This window comes from Diceros bicornis, chromosome 3, assembly GCF_020826845.1.
Source record: "Diceros bicornis minor isolate mBicDic1 chromosome 3, mDicBic1.mat.cur, whole genome shotgun sequence".
In the NCBI taxonomy this organism is placed as follows: domain Eukaryota; kingdom Metazoa; phylum Chordata; class Mammalia; order Perissodactyla; family Rhinocerotidae; genus Diceros; species Diceros bicornis.
The window spans coordinates 28,880,115-28,900,982 of NC_080742.1; the positions used below are offsets into that span (position 1 = coordinate 28,880,115).

General features: G+C 39.9%; 1 protein-coding gene across 3 annotated transcripts in view; it reads left to right on the forward strand.

Moving 5' to 3' along the window:
• Nucleotides 1-16,645, forward strand: part of CDK14 (cyclin dependent kinase 14) — a 537,486-nt gene extending 520,841 nt beyond the window's left edge. For all 3 annotated transcript variants that reach the window (XM_058525247.1, XM_058525217.1, XM_058525227.1), the window contains one exon: nt 15,639-16,645. The gene's annotated coding sequence lies outside the window, so the exon portion shown is untranslated. The remainder of the gene's footprint in view (nt 1-15,638) is intronic.
• Nucleotides 16,646-20,868: the final 4,223 nt, after the last annotated feature.

Here is a 20,868-nt window from a genome sequence, read left to right on the forward strand (position 1 = left end):
AATAAGACTGAGGAATCATGATTCATCCCTGACTCCACATTTTCCTTTATCCTTCTTAACTGGCTCCTGAGGATTTACAGTCCTTGGAGTCTCAGTGCTACCAAGTCAGGTCACAGAGAGGCACCATGTAACAAGAGGTGGCTGTCTCCTAGCAAGAAAGGCACAAGTAATTCATGTGCCTGGGATGAACAGAATACAAGTATAGATTTAAAGTTTAATCAAGGAGATGAAAGTGAGCCAGAATCATCAGAATGCCAAGCTTCCAGGCCAAGTTCTTGTATACCACAACTCTGAAATGACAGAACCAAAGTAAGGCCATAGAATCCAGATCGGTCTATGAAGAGCAGATACAGAAGACCATGAGTTGGTCTTCTGATGATGAGAGAAACACTGTTGTTGAGAAGAGAAACAAAGCTTTGTCCAGAAAGTAGGAATGGTTAGTACTTCTCTAACAGCTTCAGCTTTCTCAACCGTAAAATAAAATACCTGCCTTGAAGGTTGCTGTGGGGACCAAAGGCACAATAAATCCTCTCCAACTGCTCAGATGAGTTGTCTGCGACCCTTTCTGAGAGGGTAAATAGGGGGGGCCATATTAAAGATAATTGCAAATTCTTGGCTGATAATTGTTTTTACCTTAAAAGGGAAAATAAGAGTTCAGGGTCATTGGCAAAGCTATGAAAAGCCCTTATAATAATTCTTACTTTTGCAACAATAAAATGATAAAAGCATATGAAATAAAATGATTATTAATGGTATTTAATATAATTAGTAAGAATGGGTACTGTGGAATTGATTTCCATTTATCTTTAATCCCACATTAATGTTGTACATCATTGAAAATGACTTTAATAGAGAAGAAAAGAGAGGGAAGAGTGAAGGATTGTGTTTGAGGAAAAGAGTCTTTGACTCAGCTCCTCCTACCCTGAGGATCATCTATTTAGATCCTTCTTAGGGATTCACAATGCCCATTTACACCTCCTCTGTTGGTAGTTGCCTTCATCAAATAGAATGGTCTAGGTTCCATCTCTCTTGAAGGAAACATGATGCGTAGACTGGATGAGATTTTTGTTTTGTTTTTGTTTGGTTGGTCGTATTTTTATCATGTAGGGAGAGTATAGGAAATCACATAAGCCTCTCCCCCCTTAACAGGAGTGTCCCTAGGCTGTGCCCCTTCTTCACAAAGAATTACCTTCAAGTACTTAACTTTCATGAAAGGTATTTCCTCCGCAATATGCTCTAAAATTATGGCTAGATTGTGGAAATGCTGCTTGATGATTCCACATTCTGACACTCTAATCCCAAGGTTCTTGACCTGGGGTCCATGGGTCTGTTAATGGAATTCAGAAAGTCTGTGAACCGACTGAAACTGTATGAGAAAATCTGCATGTAGTTATATAGATGCAGTTTTCTGGAGAGAATTCCTTGGTGTTCATATGGTTCTCAAGTTTGGCAGTGACACAGAAAGGTTAAGGATTATCACAATCTGAGTATTCAGTGCCTGTTCTCTTATTGGCAGTTGTATTTATCAGTGTTTTGCCCACTGAGGAGTTGGTGAGAGTAGGAAAGAGGAGCAACAGTAAAGAAGAGTTTTGTTTGGTAAAAAAACCATATACTCACATTCTTAATTAAAAATAATCTCTCCTATTACATAGCAATGTGATATTCCCTGTGTAATACCATTAAAAACTCATCAAATGATGCACTTAAAATGTGAGCGTTTTATTATAAGTAAAATTTACCTAAAAAGCATAAATATATATTGGGCTCTAATTAATGACATGCACGTTTAGGGGTGAAGTGTACTAATATCTGCAACTTACTTTGAAATGCATCAAAATAACTGAATGGATTAGTGGATGGATAGAGGCATAGGCAGATGAACAGATATGTTACAAAACAAACATGTCAAAATGTTAACTGTAGAATCTATGTAGTGAGTATATAGATATTCACTGTATAATTCTTTCGTTTTTCTATATGTTTGAAAAATTTAATGAAATGTAGGAAAAATATATGATCATAATATTTAGAGTACACCCAACCGTGTGTGGCACAGCAGACAGAACAGGGGTAGAAGAAGTGAATGGAAGTTGATTTTATAATTTAGATCTCTATTGATTCAATTTGGAGGCAATTCTTTAGTACATAGAAATAAATCTACATATGTTCGAATTTCAAGTACAAAGAATTTACGGTCAAGAGAGATTACTGTGATGTATGTGTAGTGCTTAACAAGATTGCCCTCCAAACGGTGACCATGATTGCATATTTGTTCCAGATTTGGTAGTGTTTGCACAGTTTTATTTGGAGGTTGTTCTTATGTAAAGTTCTTCTTGCCATTAATTGTTTTCTAGTCTCTCTAAATATTTCTTTGCTTGATTTCACACCATTAATCTTAGTAATTTCCCTCTACCCTATCTGCTTCAGATATGTCTTATCTTATCTGAATCACCCATCTCTAGTGTGTAGACTGTCTTTACCACACTACATCCCAGAGAGCTAAAGAAAGAGTTGCCATGTTCTTCTTTACATTTTACCAAGCATACGTCAGTCCCTAAAAATCAACCTGTTAGAATTTTTCTTAATGAGGAAGTACTGAGAGAGACGAGATTTAACTTTACCATGTTAAACCAAGCATGAGTAGTTTTATATCCTGCTTGGACCAAAGTACTCAATAATTGATTATGAGAACTGTATAAACTCTAGCACTAAAACTCGGGGAGGTTAGTAATTAAAAAACAAAAGAGCTTTTCCATTTTAGCATCTCAGGCCCTGGCTCATTGTGCGTGACATCTCATGCAGAGCCACTGAATCTAAGGATTGCAAAAGGAACAAAACCAAAGCAGCTTATTGCTGCTGATGGGGCTCTTTTGTTGTTGTTGTTTTTTCACATTTATATACTTCATACAATATACATTTTATTTATTACGTTTAAAATGGAACTGTGGTGATTTTTCCCTCATAATAACATGAAGCAACTAAGTCACCAGGTCTGTTTTTTCCTTCCGAATGACCCCAGTGTTCAAAGTCAAAACTTTTGAAAAGGACTTAATAGAGCATCATGACATGTGATAGGTGCTTAGGGTGCAATTTTAATGCCAACAGACTGGAAAACAAACAGCATAACCCAGACAAGACATGACTTTGTTCTTTAGCATCTGTGTGAAGAGGAAATAAGATCTTTCTGGGATGTGCTCCTGCTCACAGGTGTGGAGGAGATGTCACATTCCTGACTTACCACATTGTGCGTGGGATTCTGGTTTGGGGCAAGGCGAAAAGGTATTGCGTTGTCTTTCACAATAAGAGCTCAACTCACTTAACTCCATTGGTGCTTTTGTTTCAGTCTGTCACAAGTAGACACTAAAAAAGCATGAAGCCTCCCTTAATCCCATGAGCCTGGTGTGTGCCGGCTACTGTCGCTGCATTCTCCAGTTCTGTTGCCAATGGAAGTGAGAGATTGACCCCAGGCTGCAATCACTGTTCTTTGCTCTGCCACTACACCACTGAGCTGTTGGCACTTTAATTGTTTTACACCAGGAGGTAGCCAATTGTGTTGATGTGAATGTCTTATTCATCAGACATTATAGGCTTCACATTTTTAATGAGCTGAAACTCCTAGTCCACGACGTGCAGCCACAGTGAGTCAAGACAAGAGTGTAGTGATGACGTTTTCTAATTTATTGCAGTTGCTCTTGAAAAGGTTTGACAGTATTTCAGAACTCCAAACGCTGCAATTTGAAAGTCTGCCTGAGATTGTGTGCTAATCAAAAACAGTAAATCATGTTTGAGTTATAAAGCACAACGGAGTAGTAAAGCTAGGAGTTAGTGAGGTTTTTTTTCCTTTTCCTTTTAAATGTGTAGACAAGTATAAAGACACAAGTGAACAAACTATGTGTTGAGTACCTGAGGCATCTTTCAGGTGCATGAAAATGTCCCAATTATCGCCGTGGGCCACGTTTTGAAAATTGTAGTCCTTGGTAAGAGGCTTAGTTTCGTCGTTAGTCCAGGTCACCCTGCATATTTCTCACAGACAGAGGAAGACTTTTCAACAGTAAATGTTACAAAACCTGGTACTTGGTGAGCAGGCGCAGCAGTCGTTTGAAGAACTGGCTGCGTTATCTGATTCAATGGCATCCTGAAGACGACAACTGTTTACCCACAGACTCCACAGAAGGTACTGAGCTTCCATCCATGTGAAAAGTACTCGACTGCCCTCGGGTTGGAACCTGGGGACTCCCTACTCAAAAGCCTCTAAGGAACCTCTTCACTACATACAGAATAAAACCCAAACTCCTGAGCAGGGCGTGTGAGGCCCTCCACTCCAGCACCCTCACCAACCCTGTCAGCTTCCCTTGCCTCCGTTTCCTGACATCCAAATGTGTGCTGCCCCGTGGGCCGTTCGCTACCTCCCAGAGCCCTTGGCTATTCGACAATGCCCTCCTTCTTCCCTTCCTACACGTTAAGGCTCTTTCAAAGCCCAGTTCTTCCTCACTACGTTGGTACCTTTAGGATAGCACTTACATTTTCCATTTTGACTTAGCAATTGTTGTTTTTCTGGCCATCATCCCCTTTCAAACTCTTGAGGCTTCTGAGGACCCAGTGGTGTGCTGGTAAATGTTTAGCAGCCGACTCCCGAGAAAGAAAACAGAAAAGCCTTAATTGATCATGTTTGTCTATATCCCATGGTGTAATCCCTCCTTCCATTGCCGATTTCAAGGGTAAGCTGTATTTAACAACTAGTCTGCAAAATTTCTGAAACACTGGCTTGCAAAATTCTGGATAATTTTAACATTCAGCTCTTGTGAGCCAGTTCACGCTAGCTCCAGACCCCCCCGGGACCTTGCTTTAGTAGTAGTATTCTCCTCTTCCTCCCTAAATGCTGTGCTTTGCTTAAAAATAGATGCTCAGTAAATGTTTCCTGAATTGAAATAGACAGGCCAATTGATGGTTTGGCTCTGCCACTGCTCATTGAGCAGGGGTCATTTGCCGCAGAGATTCAGGCAATAATTGCACCTCTTGTCATTTGGGAGTGGTGGCCTTAGTCATCTCCTCCATGTCACACTGCACAGGCATGTGTGAATTTAAATAGATGGATTTATTGAAAGTGCAACTGAGAATTGTGGTGAAGAACAAGTTGATGGTTTTGAATTCAACAACCTCATTAGAGTGGAGTGTGATTCACCATGGCTTCAGTAAAAAACTTAGAGAGGAAAGTCTAAAACACAGAGTCAAGGAGATAGGTGACAAATCCCTGGGAGGGTGGTGAGGAGAGAATGCCACAGGCTCAGTTTCCACTTTCTTTTCAACAAATCTTTTGCTACGCTCAGTGTTTAGCATTTGTAATACTTTTGTGACGCACATTTTGAGATTGGAGTGTCAGCAAGTTTTAGTTCATGTAGTAAAGTGCCAAGCTTGCTGGCTTTGTTTTCATAATAAACTTGGAAATAACAACGTATCAATCCTGTTGTTTCTGTTAGGATGACCAACTCCTTCTAGTTTGCCGCAGTTTTAAAACTGAAAGTCCTACATCCTGGAAACCCTGTCAGTCCTGGCAAATGGGGACAGTTGGTCACCCTCGCTCCTGTAAAGGTTGTGGTTCCTGTAGTGAATGCTGTGAGTATTTAAACCTGGAACATACCTCCTGCTGCCAATATGCCAGAAGACATTGAACCAGTGACTGAAAGGATTAGAACTTTTTAAAAAGTCCAGTTTTAAAATCTCTTCTCTTAAGGTCATAGTCCTATTTTTCAGGCAATTTCATTAAATCAGAGAATAAGTGGAAATGTACTTTGGATAGGAGAAAATATTACATGAGCACAAAATGCTGGTATTTATTTCTTGTAATGCTACACATGTTCCGTAATCATATCTATCAGAACTCATTTAGGCATTATAGAAGTATAGCAACATATTATGGTGAGATAACCAGTATCAAAATGCTTTAAAATAGCCAATTATAACTTTGTGGAGAGTGCATATTGGATGACTTTACATGTAGATAAAGTCTTAGCTTCCATGAGTCAACACTCAGTGATTTGTCCTTCTTCGAGAAGTTGTTTATTGGCACTGTTCATATTGTGAAGCAGCTGCAGAGGAAAGAGTTGGTGGGGAGCTTGGCTGGCTATCTGGTTTCGGCCTCCCTCAGCATGACCTTGCTGGACCCTCCTCACTGTCAGCAGACATATCTTGGTGGAAATAATGTGCTATGGTAGTGTCCACGGTGTGTCGCCTTGTGACAGTATCAGAATGTGCCCCACAAGAATAGATGTTTCTGCTATAATATGATATCTGTGTTCCTACCTGTGTTCAGCCAAATACCACAGTTAAACTTTTACAGCTTATGGGAAAAAGTAGACTAAGGGGCAGACCACTCAAAATGTATTCAACTTGGTAACCATGGCGTCTTAGTCTATTCGGGCTGCTATAACAGAATACCATAGACTGAGTGGCTTATAAAAAATAGAAATTTATTTCTTACAGTTCTGGAGGCTGAGAAGTCCAAGATCAAGGCACTTGCATATTCAGTGTCTGGTGAGAACCCTCTTCCTCTTCTTGCTGTGTCCTCACATGACAGAAGGGCAAGAAAGTTCTCTGGGGTCTCTTTTTTTTTTTTTTTTTTTGCTGAGGAAGATTAACCCTGAGCTAACACCTGTGCCAGTCGTCCTCTACTTTATACATGGGTCGCTGCCACAGTGTGGCTGACAAGTGGTGTAGGTCCACACCCAGGATCCCAACCTGGACTGCCGGAGCGGAACACACTGAACTGAACCACTACACGACAGGGCCAGCTTCTGGGGTCTCTTTTATAAAGGCACTTATCTCATTCATGTGGTCTCCACTCTCATAATCTAATCTCCTCCCAAAGGCTCTACCTTGAAATACCATCACATTGGGGTTTAGGTTTCAACCTCTGAATTTAGGGGGGACAGAAACACAAGCACACAGCACTCACAAAAGCATTAAAAACATTAGTTAAAAAACTAGCACAGTTTACAGGTGAAAGAAGCTTGATGGAGGGGTTGAGGATTCCGAACTTTGAATGAAAGGGCAAAATGTGCAGAGATCTAGGAGAATTGTACAATAAACAATTCCAAGACAGAGCATGTGGCCAGACCAAACCAAGAGGAAGCATGTGGGATAAATGGACAGCACGTACAGTACTGTGCACTTCCTCAGCTGGCACACAACTCTATTTATGTCTCTTGCACTTGGCTGCTGTGACTTGGTGGCTCAAAACTTCAACATTGGAAAGAAATGTCTCACGTGAAACGACATGATTTCTGGTTTATGCTAACACCATTCTCTATTTACCAATCTTAGGTGATCTAATTTGTGCTACAAAAATGTGTGTTTTAGCTTTGCAGATTTCTACTGGACAAGATGGTTCACGAGACAGATTCAAATTGTAGGTCATCATATATGTTGAATTCAAAACCATTAGCATGAACACTTCCTGTGCTTCAACACTTTGGACGATAATACTAGACAAGTTTTAATTTGAAAGAAAAAAGTCCACCCAAAATGAAGTCACATCTCCTCTCCTCTCAGATCTTTTAATTAAAGTCAGACATAAACCCTTGTGTTTCTCTGACTGCTAAATACTTAGAAGTGGTTTTATGAGATTTGTGTGTGTGTTTTAAGTTATAAAAAATGCACAGGACTGCTGGATTACATGACTTTGTATTTGGTTTATTTAAATATAGTTTAGTAGGACTTTAATATATAAGTAAGCTTAAATGGTCGGAATCCTATTTAATTAACTTATACCCACTTGGGAGCCAGTCAATTGTAAAGGTATGCTGAGCAAATAAAGCTTCAAATATGAAATCCCTGAAAGAATAAGCCACAATTGGTGAAGACTTTTCTATTCTTAACTTTGTCATTAAAACTTTTTCAATGAGCTACTTCATATCTTACAGTCTGTGGATATATGTATGTGTGTGTATGATTTTATATATACATATGATATATATACATATACACATATATGATTTTAGAAAAAGATTGTGTCTTGCTAGTTCTTAGAAGACCTAGATCAGCACTTTCCTGCACTCCTTTTGGTCTTCCCTGAGACAGGACATACTGCCAGAACTGCCAGCCTTTAGTCCACATGTGTCTAAAAGATGACCAGTGTTTTACATTTACATAAATCTGATTTAACAAACAGTCACACCATTAAATAGAGCTGTCTTTTCAATCATGGCTAATTACACATCATATAATGCCTGGTCTTTAATGAGGATTTCAATAAATATTCGTTAATAATGATGATTATTGAAATGATATGTCAGTCTCTTTGTGTGAGAAATGCTTTGTTTTGAAATGTTAGACTTATAGCTTTGCCTAAAAAATTTTAATTAAAATCACCACTTGGGCATGAAGCTTAAAATGTGCAGAGTTGCTGCAATTAGTGCATTGTGCATCCATGTGGATGTTACCAGACAGCTTTCAACTTAAAGGATTTGGGCTATTTTGAATGATGGACCTTCTGTTAAGCTTAAAACAAAGCCCATCTATCTCTGCATTCATTTTAATTAATATTCTCTTGCTGGTCTCAAAGATGTGTTCTCTTCTGGGGGGAAGAAGATGATTATCATAAATCAGAAATAAGTTACAGAAGTAGGTTTGACTAATTTTCTACTTCTTTCTTTTCATCCCATTTCTCCCCAACCCGCAAGGAGCTTCAATGCAATGTCAGAGTGACTGGAAAACACTGATTTCAGATGTTCTAAAAGAAAACCTATATTTTTAGCCAAATCGTAACATAATTAAACTCACTCAAAAAATGAAGAAATTAAGCTATCCCCAGATTTTTTGAAATCAGTATGAGGTTTGAAACTTACAATTTTGAGTCCAACAGTCACGTAAAATCTATGGGATAAAATTTAAGTATATGTGTTATACACATACGAATGAGTGTATGTGTCATATATGTGTGTATTTGTATACATACATGATATTTTTACTTCAGAGAGATTTGTACTGCCCTAAGTGCTTGGGGTTTAGCAATCTTATTTGTGAACTTAATTTTCTACATTAGCGAGCTCTACTTGAAGATGAATTAGCTATAAAAGATCAATTTGGTTGTTTTTCTTAGTATTTTAAGCAAAATCAAACTCAAAGTGGCACAGTTAAAATGATCCAAAAAATCTTCATTGGATTCTTAAGAATAAGATGAATGTGAAAATTACAATAAGCAGAACTGAAATTTACAGAACACGTGGGTAGAATAATTCATCCAACATGTGAGTGGAAAGGCATCAATCAGTAAGTCCGCTCTAGAACACCACCATAGCAGGTCCTGTTGGTTTTTTTTTTTTCTTTTATTCCAGCGTCATGGAAATTCATTCCCCCTAGCCACTAGATTTGTTACAAAGATACCCTAATTTTCCATATTGTCTGGATTTTTAACTTTTATTTTCTTTTTATTAAAGCATGTAATTAATTACATACCTATGTTTAAATGCCTCCTTATATACCAGTGTTTTGGATTCTCCATTTAAAAAGAAGATTGGAGGGGCCGGCCCACTGGCACAAGTGGTTAAGTGCGCGCCCTCCGCTGCGGCAGCCCAGGGTTCACCGGTTCGGATCCCCGGCGCGCACCGATGCACTGCTTGGCAAGCCATGCTGTGGCGGCGTCCCATATAAAGTGGAGGAAGATGGGCGTGAATGTTAGCCCATGGCCAATCTTCCTCAGCAAAAAGAGGAGGATTTGCAGATGTTAGCTCAGGGCCGATCTTCCTCACAAAAAACAAAAAGAAGGTTGGAATTAATTTTATTCTAGGTTTGAAAAAGATAAAAGCTAGACTCTATCAAATGATATACATTGTTTTTCTTGAAGAGAACTTAGTCATTTTATAATTCTATACTGTGTTTGCTATCGTGAAGTAGCTTTCTTTCTGTCAAGTTGTAATAGTTCTTTCCTTTCTGTTGGTCATCTTTGTAAAGGAGTCTCTCAAATAGTAATGAGTGGATTACCCTACAGCTTCACGTGCATCCTGGTGAGCATCCTGTTCACAGTTTAGGCAATGAAAGGAAAACCTACAATTGTTTTAATTTGGAACCAAAATCATCACTTCTCTCCAGTGAGGTTTAGAGGGAAAAAAAAATGGTCCAGAGTCTTCCCTGTAGAAAGAATACTTCGTGGAGGGGCAATGCAGCAGGGGAAAAAAAAAAAAAACAATAAAACAAACATAAGACCTTAGAGTGGGTAAACAGGCTAGGGAAAGAGAGACCATCTGATCACATGGAAGCACCCTGAGCCAGGGCCCTCGTCTGTGTCGCCCTGCCGGCGTGTAAACTGCATGTGTGTGTGTGTATGTACACACAGAGATTTAACAGGGAGCACAGAGGGAATTAGAAAGAGCCTGGCTCATTTTTAATTTGGATCTGTTTGCTTGCTTTTAGCACTTAAGGGCTTCTACATTCAGTTTGCTCAAAAGAGTGATGAAGCACTCCTTGCTTATGCCTCAAATCAGAAATGCATGAAGTGCAGCTGCAGAGATAATACATTTTCCCCAAAGGCTTTGGCTGAGCAAATTAGGTGTCAATGGGGTGCCTGCGCAGGCAGTACTCTCTCTAATTAGTCTCTTGAGCCTAGTTGGTGGCGGGTATGAGATGATCTAATCAATTGGTCTGTGTCTGATGGTTCGTGTAGAAATCCTACCAGGCAGGCTCTCTCCCACAGGTCACCCACCTGCACAGCGTGACTGCTCATTTTCATTTTTCATCTCCTCCATCACATGATGCTGACAGTTGGTTTTAAGAAAATTGAATCCAAAAAATATCTAGTTCATAGGGCACATGGGTCAGAACAAAGTTGCATTATGGGTACCAGCAAGCCAATTAATTAATATTTATAGCTGAGAAGCCCTATGTAGATATTTCTGAATAAGGATTTTATCAATAAAATCCAATTTCTTGTTTAAAACATTCATTTCTAGAGAAAGAACATTGTAAAAGCAGAAAGCAAGATAAAAATGGCATCCATTGATCTTATGATTTATATACCTATGAGTTGATGTGCACATAGTTGAGCTTATAATTCATAGTCACTGTTCATTTGTATTGTGTATGCAGTCTATTTTAATAATCAATTAAATGTAAGGGAAGGATTTACTATTTACCACTGCTGTTATATTTTGCTTCCCTATGAATGTCGTATACTCTCTCTCCTACCACCTGCATCCCCACCCATCAAATGTATAGTTATATTTAGATTTTAAAGAATTTTTCTAGCAGTAAACTGACCTACCTTAAATGTGTTTCTTGAGAACTGATACTGATGCTGATGCTGCCCAAGGAAGGAGAAGGGACAACCCATGAGTTGGTGAACAATATTAGGCAGAGTAGTTGGCACAGTTTGGGCTGTAGAATCATCACACAGAGATGGGAAAGAGTCTAACTCTCATTGGCACCTCCCTCCTTTTTTTTTTTATTATTGGCTCCTTCCATTAAATGTCTGAACCCAAACCTAAGTAATGGACTTATCCATAATCACTGTGTTCACCATTTATTATCCAATTACTGTTATATGTATTATCCTTTGTTATCCAATTCTGCTTATGCCCTGGGTTAGGTACATGAAATTCTCCTAGAAAACCAGGACAAAGGCAAGAATAAACACCATCGATGGCTTAAAAAATGTCTTAAATCAACCCAGTAACATGCCGTGGACTATGGTAACAACATAGTTTATTGCTACGTGAAGTCAGATATACTGAAAATCAAATCATTGCTTTCAAATAGAATGTCCTGGAGTAAAAAAAAGTTTGGCCTATAGGAAGGTGTTGATCCTACTCACCTTTCTCAGCCTGTGGGTATCTGTGGATGGCCTGCTCAGTACGCGGCACTGTGCTCCTTCAGCAAGAGCCAGGCACGGCATTTGCCCTCTATCAGTGTGCCCTGAGGGAATGCTACATCTGAGAACAGATTCCACTCTCAAGTTTTCTGATTATGCCTTTCCCCTCCTGTTCACTCAACAATGGTTTACTGAGTACCTGAGCCAGGTCTAGGGACACAATGGTCCCTAAGCTATGCTCTAGGAACACACTGGTCAACAAAACCAAGCTTAATCAAGAGCATCATGATTCCCCCTACTTGCTCCCTCACAGGAAGTGTCTCCACACCTCAGGAGGGACTGAATGAAGTCTCTAGTTCAGGAGGTCAGCTCAGGCACCAGGAGTCCATTCTGTTGATTAAAGTGATGGAGTGGAGGAGAGCCAGGCAATGACTGTCATTCGGGTGTGGTTGTAGGAACTCCATGCCTAGGCAAACAGATGTCAGGACAAACCCACAGTTCCCATTGGCCTTGGTGGGCAGGCTTCCTGGAGGAGCTGGAATCTCAGCTACTGTTTAAGCTACATGAAAGAAAGAGGGCATTTTTGTCATCTGCTTAATAAAAATGTCAAGGTTTGTAGTGGGGTTGGGGACTGGATGAAGAGGCCTGTGGACAGGTGTGGTTGAAATATTTTGGGGACAAGTGCTGTCTCTCCTTAATGTTGTGGGCCTCAGAAAAGATGTCGGTGCCTAAATCAGAATGCATGATTACGTGGAAGCAACACGTAGAGCAAAAGGTGAATTTTCTTCATTTCCCTGGAAGAACAAGGGTGGGATGGGGGCTAAGGCGGTCATTCCCATGTAAGTGTTTTTCCTAGGGTGGTGACTTCTTTAAAAAGAGGTTTAATAAAGGCATATCTGGGCAACACGGCAGGAGTGAGGGATGGCCAAGTGAGCCACATAGAGAACTGTCCTACAGGCAGCAACTATTTGCAGTAACAACTGAGGGGTTTGGACTTAGTGGTACCGAAGAACCTATGTGTGGTATCCATCCACAACCAGGCCTCTCCCTCCACCCCTAGGCCTCTCCCTCCACTCCCAGGACTCTCGCTCTACCCCTAAGCTTCTCCCAGAAACTTAAGGTAAGGCTGTTGTTTACATTTGACTCAGTCACTGAGGACAGAGAACTCTCAAGAAAGGAAGTTTACCTCTACCTCACATCATAAACAAAAATTAACTCAAAATGGATTGTAGATCTAAATGTAAGGACTAAAACTATAAAACTCTTAGAAGAAAACATACAGGTAAATCTTCATAACCTTAGATTTGGCAATGGATTTTTAGCAATGACACCAAAACTACAAGCAACAAAAGAAAAAATTGGAAAAAATAGATAAATTAGACTTCATCAAAATTAAAATTTTTGTGCATCAAAAGACACTATCAACAGAGTGAAAAGGCAACCCACAGAATGAGAGTAAATATTTGCAAATCAAGGGATTAATATCCAAAATATATAAAGAACTCCTACGATTCAACAACAAAAAGACCAACAACCCAATGTAAAAATGGCAAAGGACTTGAAAAGATATTTCTCCAAAGAAAATATACAAATGGCTAACAAGCACATGAAAAGGTGTTCAACATCACTAATCATTAGGGAAATACAAATCAAAATCACAATGAGACACCCCTTAGGATGTCTATAATCAAGAAAAAACAAAAACAAAAAAACAAGAAGTAACAAATGTTGGCAAGGGTGTGAGAAATTAGAGCCTTTGTGTTTTGCTGGTAGGAATATAAAATGGTGCAGCCACTGTGAAAAATAGTTTTCCAGTTCCTCAGAAAGGTAAACATAGAATTGCCATATGACCCAGAAATTGAACTCCTACATGTTTACCCAAAAGAATTGAAAACAGGTACTCAAACAAATACTTGAACACAAATGTTCATAGCAGCGCGATAGCCAAGAGAGGGAAACAACCCAAATGTACATCAACTCATGAATGGATAAACAAAATGTGGTATATCCATACAAATCAACCATAAAAAAGAATGAAGTGCTGATACATGATACAACATGGATGAACTTTAAAAACATTATGTTAAGTGAAAGAAGCCAGACACAACAGGTCACATTTTGTATGCTTCCATTTATATGAAATATCCAGAATAGGTAAATACATAGAGACAGAAAGCAAGTTAGTGGTTGTCAGGGGCTGGGGCAAGAGGACAATGGAAGCGACTGCTTAAAAAATATAGGATCTCCTTTGTGTGTGACAAAAATGTTTTGGAACTGGATAGAGGTAATGGTAACACAACATTGTGAATGTACTAACTGCCACTAAATTATATGCTTTAAAATGGTTAATTTTATGTCATGTGAATTTCACCTCAATTTAAAAAAAAGATGGAAGTTTAACCTTGCAAAAAATCGTTATAGTAAGAGGAGGAAATGAGCAGAGGGTGGGGATGAGGCTATTTTAATGGATCTTAATTGTCAGATTGGAACTTTTCCTCTCTTGGTCAAGGTAGTGCCATGCAGGGGTGAAGTCCTTGGTCCTGCAGCCTGCATGGGCAGCAGTAGGGCAGTTGTACCGTGAGGTCTCAACTAAAGGCTAGGTTCCCTCTCTGCCTGGGAAGATGATAGTATGGCACTGTAGAAGGGGACAAGCAGACCTGGCCAGACCTCAGTGACCTTGAGCTTAAACCAAGATGAGTTGGTTCTGGGACTTACGGGAACTAGTGGGTCAAATCTCTGGGCTGTGTGACTTGAACCTCTGAGTGTTGTTTTTCTTCACTCTTCCTGGCAAGACATTCTTTTCCCATCCTAGAGACTCAATGAAAATGCTTAAGGACCAGAAAGAAATGTGGACAGGAGCAGAGTGAACATTCCTTCTTTCTTCTTGAACTGTTCACATGGAAGTAGTTACTGAGTTTTAAGCAGGCGTCATTGGAAACGCAGTCACATGCAGAATGTTGGGAAGATGCTGGCAATTCAGGTCATGCTGGCCAATTTTCATTCTGCTGAAACTAGGTCTGATAATAGGCAACCGAGGAATTATATGCAGCTGGATTTTTTTAAAAGCATGTATGTGATCCATTTTTCTATTTCATGTTCATAAAAATGAACATGATGATATGTCTTTTTAATGGTCTATATAATGCTACAGGCACTCAATTAAGACCAGTATTACTACTAATGATTTGGGGAAGGAAATTTGCTGAATTTCTTTTTCTCTAAATAATCTAGGAGGAGGTTAGACCATTTAAATTCATGGCGTTAAATTATTTTAAGGGAAGAAAATGCAGTGAGAACATTTGTTTATCATATTATAAGAACTGTTTTGGGGCCGGCCCCGTGGCTTAGCGGTTAAGTGCGTGCACTCCACTACTGGTGGCCGGGGTTCAGATCCCGGGCGCACACCGAGGCACCGCTTCTCCGGCCGTGTTGAGGCCGCGGCCCACATACAGCAACTAGAAGGATGTGCAGCTATGACATACAACTATCTACTGGGGCTTTGGGAAAAAAAAAAAGGAGGAGGATTAGCAATAGATGCTAGCTCAGAGCCGGTCTTCCTCAGCAAAAAAAGAGGAGGATTGGCACGGATGTTAGCTCAGGGCTGATCTCCCTCACAAAAAAATAAATAAATAAATAAACTTCCTGAAAAAAGAAAGAACTGTTTTGGTTAAGGAGACTACTCTGCCTCAGAGATCTGTGCCTGGGGTGGCTGTGGGGAAAATGGATAGGCTCACTTTGACCAGTTTTGATGTCTCATGTAATTTAGGAAAAATGAATGAGGTGAGGTTTTTTTTTTTCTTTTTTTACATATAACAATTTTCTCTTTTCCTTTTTCCAGGATTAAGTTGTCATCATTCTGGGAAGAAAAAAAACATTAATGAAGTGGCCAATAATACGAAGGGAATCTTGGGTCAGTTTCCTTTCACTCCCCGTGGTAGATTTCATTTACAAGAAAATTGAAGCTGGCAAGACCTTGTTTTCTCTGCAATTTATTTAAAACCTTGCACACATTTGGATACCTTGTGATTTCCGAGAACTATGTGAAGATTAAGCTTTGCTTACTGATACGTGGCATGTATTCTTTTCAGTCTTTTGTGTTTGATTTTGTTTGATTTCCCTCTGCAGCGCAGCGTCTCTGGAAAGGTTTTTATGCTTTCACCAGCCATGTCTTAAATACATTAAGACAACACATTTGGTGTTCACACTTCTTCAGTAATGTCTGTACTTGAAAGCCACATAGTGGCATAAAACAATGTGTGTTTTCTTTGAGAGCAGTGCACAGTTTGCAACCACTAGGAAGGAAATTTTTAGCTGAAGTAAACCCATGTTTTCTGACTGACTTGACAACTTGGTCCCTGGCTGTGGGGCTCCCTTTGTCCTTCCCTTTTGAGGACATTTGCAAATGTGGTTTTTTTCTCGGAAATAACTGCACATTTACATAGGATATTGGAATCTGCTTAGCATTCTCTAGCCACATAGCATGACTGTTTTTTGTGTAGGTTGGAAGTGAAGAAACAAATACCAAGCATTAAGAACAAAGGCAGGGATAAATTGCTTACTTTTCAACCTCTGGAAATTGAGATAACTTTTTACATGTTTTCTGGGTCTTGTCAACATCTTATTTTCTCCATCTACTCTGTTACACTTTGTGAGTATTTTCTAAATGGAGAAAAGAGTGAGGAACAGAATGTTTAAAACTTGGATGCAAAAGAATTGTGTCCGCTGGATGAGCTGTGAAAGCCATCTTTGTTAGTTAACATTTAAATAGTAAATTACGAAGTTATCCAGAGTTAAAAATTTGCTCATTTACATCAAAGCACCTTCAAATTACATTTTTTAAAACATTGGAAGACATCATTGGGTACCTTAACTTTAAACCGTCTCCTAGAAAAACTATTGGAATGCAGGTTTCAGAAACAATGAAGGAGTCTTGCTTTAAAGACTGAAAAGGGAAAAAGAAAGGCCCAGCTTCCCTTGTGTAAGGAGTTGAGGGACCTTGGAGGATGAAGGCGAGTATGTGACACGGAGGAAAAAGTGGATTGGGCATGCGTTGTGCTTTGATCTGGAGGGAGCGCTGCCTGATGTAGGCTGTCTCCCAGTGGGGCAGGCCTCGCTGCAGAATCCCAAATAATACTGAGGCCAAGGAGGCAGTTAGGAAATTCATCTAAAGCATGAAACCTAGCTCCGCAGGACACAAATTCCTATGGAAATACCTTTGTGTACGTTGTTTTACATTTTCCTATTGGTCAGAAAGAAGGAGAGACTAAGAGCTTTGAAATGCGTCGCACTTTAGGATCAAGACTAGGAATTATGAGCCAGTTTGATGAAGACTTTCTCTGAGAATCAGTGTGAGGGAAAAGCTTTTCTACAGTGAAACCCAGTATATAGGAAATTGGACCCAGAATTCCTACACATTAAAATGGTACCTTCCCTGGAGTGAGGTGAGAGTGTATATGTCAAGGTCACAATCCATCTTCTCCAGAAGTAGCATTCATTGTAAGCTTCTAAGTGCTAAGCAGGGAATTATTTACTGATTGATTTTAAAGAGAGCAACAGTTACCCGAGGCTAGAATGTTTACTATTTGTACCTAGAAATCCTTCCCATTCCTCTTTCATACATTCCAACTAGTTGGAAGTCTTTAGAGGTATTTTGATTTAATGTGTACTTAAATTAGGATTTCTTAAAAACACAAGGAGAAAACTTTACACGCAATCAAAAACGGCGTTTCCTGTGATATGTTTTGAATTACTCATTTGGGGGAGAGGCGTAACTTTTGTATTTTACAAAGTTTAAATCGAGAGCAACTGATGATGAAATCTTGCTGTTTAATACACTTTCTAATGTGAAAATTTGAAAATATTTAATGTTAAAAGACTTCAATTAGGAAGGTTAGAGTTATTCAGAGAGATATGGCCCTTTCATAGGCAGCTTCTCTTGGGAAATGGAACATAATACTACCCAGTGGGAGGGTGGGGAGGGCGGCGTGGATCTGTTTTATTACAGACACAGACATACATGGCAGAAGGTCTCATTTAGGAGGTTTTTAGTTCCCCATCCTTGTCATCGGTACAGGGCATCCGAAGTTTGGTTTGTCTCTCTCTCCTTTCCTCTCCCATTTGCCATTACATTCTCCCTCTCCTTTTCCCACCTTCTCTCAATGAGGGCAGCCATGAAAATCATTACAGACTGTGTTCATTAGCAGATTTATTATTCTATTGAGAAAGCACTGGAATGTTTTGTGAGATTATTTTTATATGAAGGAGTAGCTTGATTTCAAACAGCTGGAATAGTTAGAACACATTAGCATGGGGATTATATCACTGCAACATCATTGCACACACAGTATTCTGAAAGGAAATTTGGGGCTTAATTTCCATTTTCTTAAAGGAACAGTTTGGTTGTCTTAAAAATACAAGATACATAGGACATGAAAACAGTGTTTGCAGTGTTCAGAATAAAACAGGATGCATAAGGCAGGGGTGGCTGTCCATCCACTGACACAAGGGTGAGAAGCTATTTCTACCTCCCAAGAGTGATGAGAAAAGTTTCCAGGGGAGCCTCCAGGCTTACAGAGAAAGCAAGGCCTCTTGGTATTCTTTCCTCAGTGTGTACCTAACAGCCAGTGTAATCAATACCCCAGGTAATGTGTCTACATAAGATACTCATCTGTGAATATTACTGGTTTTGTAATCTTTGTTATATAAGAGGATGTTTAGGCTGTACATACTGGGGTAGATTATTGCCTGCCCCTTATACATAGGAATATGCTGCATAACTGCGCATAACTTCCATCTCCCTTACTGGCTTGTAGGCAGAAGAAACCATATATGTTACTGCCTTGCAATTTTCTCATACACCAAAAACAAAAAAACAGACAAAAAAAATCTCACATAAAATAAGTAATCTCCTATTCTCATCCCCTTCCCACAGCAGCATATTTTAGAGGCACATACAAAATTTACATTCTCTAGTTGGGAGTGGATTTTTTATTTTTCTTTTATCTTTTTTTTGTATGATACACTGAGATGTGTACTTTCTAACAGGGGGTTGGTAACTAAGAAATGTGCTGGCATAATTCAGAAAACTATTATACTTCAAAAATGACACATAGTAAGGAGAATGGAATAATACGTGTTGCATATTTGTTACCGATTGTAATTTGTCTATCTTATGAAAGATGTAATGGTTTGTCAGCTGTCACTGTTGTTTTCTTGTAACATGATATGGAATAAAGTATAGCAGACTCTCTGCATGTTTTCTTGCTACATATTCTTGGTGGGTGCCAAATAGCACCATATACTGTGTCAAAGAAACATTGTCTTAAAAGCTCCTAGTCACAACCATTCTTAAAGAGTGAAATAAGAGAGCAAATACACAGTGCTCTTGGATGTGGGAAGGAGTGAGTTAGCTGGAATGTTCCAAGAGTGTGTTAAAGCCTCCATTGCCTTGATTTGCTATGACAAATTTAGGTAAAGGAGTAGAGGCTGTGCAAAACAAATCTGTGAGCTTCAGGATCCTCACAATTCCCCCAGCTCCTTACTGACATTCACCACATGTTCCGTGCATCTGGGGCCGATCTGGTTTTGTTTAATGACAATCCTATTTATCTTTTATTGCCTCTTTCTCGATTTTTTTGCACACATCCTAAGATGAGGTGAGTAGGTTACCCTCCACTGAATACAAATCAAAGCTTCAGCATGCCGACGTTCTGCCAGAAGCATTACTGTTCTTGAGCTGAGCGCACTTCTCTCAACACCACCTAGTGGGTGTCTCCACCTGAATGGGCGGGGCACTGTGGGGAGCCTGCACTTGGATTGACAATGCCACCTTGGGAGGCCAGGCTCATTTCTATCCTCACCTCCTTCTTGTCGGATCTGTCAGCTTCATAACTCCAAACAAACCCCCATGATTTGATAAATTGCTAATAATGTTTGTGCCAGATACAGTCATCAATTTATAGATATGAGATTTGGTGGTTTTTACCCCTGAAAGTAAAAATCAAAGTTCAAGTCAAAATCAAGTCTCAATGTAACAGCACCCAGGACCCCTGGCTTTCCACTGGGCAGACCCTCACCCACCAGTAGCAGCTACCTCAGGTTTTCCTTCTCTGCTCCTCTCCTAGAACTGTGATTTCATAGTTTGTAAGCCCTTCACAAACTAACATTCTGACAAAACCTAATGTAAGCATTCTCAGCTGATGCATGTTCCATTCCAGAAAAGTTCAAGAGAGCCAACACATCTTCAGCCCCCCAACTGCTCCTGCTGTTTCCCCTAAAGCAGCAAGTCATCTACGCCAAAGGCACATGCGTTTTCACACCGTCTTGCCACCACCAGTGGATTCTGAGACAGGAGATTGCATAGATGCAGACTTCGTGGTAGAGATAATAGGCCAATTTCTTAGTTAAATGGGAGCTGTATATTACCCTGGAAACTGATTAAAATTATCGAAGTGTCAAAAGAATAACTTGTTTCTCAGAGTTGTTTCAAGGCAGCCAAATGTATGCCACTGTCCCACTTCAACAGCTACAGAAGTGCATGTGCCCATTGCTGAAGTCATTCCCAGCAGCCTCAGTGCTGGGTTCACAATTTAGAGCTTGATTGTGTGCCTGGGTTGATTTACTCCCACAGGTTCTTAATAAAAGAAAGACGGAGGTGGAGGGCTGGTATCTACAAGAGACTAAAGAAATAGCTTTGAGAAATATTTTTAACTCTTTAAATGTGGCAGTAGAGATGACAGTCATCTCTCAGCTCCATAATTGCCCAATGTGCCCTTCCTTTTCAGCAGGGACTATTCCATCTCTGTCAGGTTGGAGGATATGATGTGTGCTCTCTGAGACAAGCAGTTTTTGAGTCAGGAGGGCGGCACTCCTAGACTTGCTGTTGGCGCCCAGAGTATAGAGAAACCAGAGGGGAAGGTGTTGGAGCAACTCTGTGCCACTAGGTTAACATGTACAGTTGCTGAATAATAGCGGGCATTGTAAATCTCTGCAATGAGAACCCCACAGTGGCCCAGCAGCCTGCTGCTACCAGTGGGTGGTGGCGTTATGGGCATTAGCTTTGAGAGCTT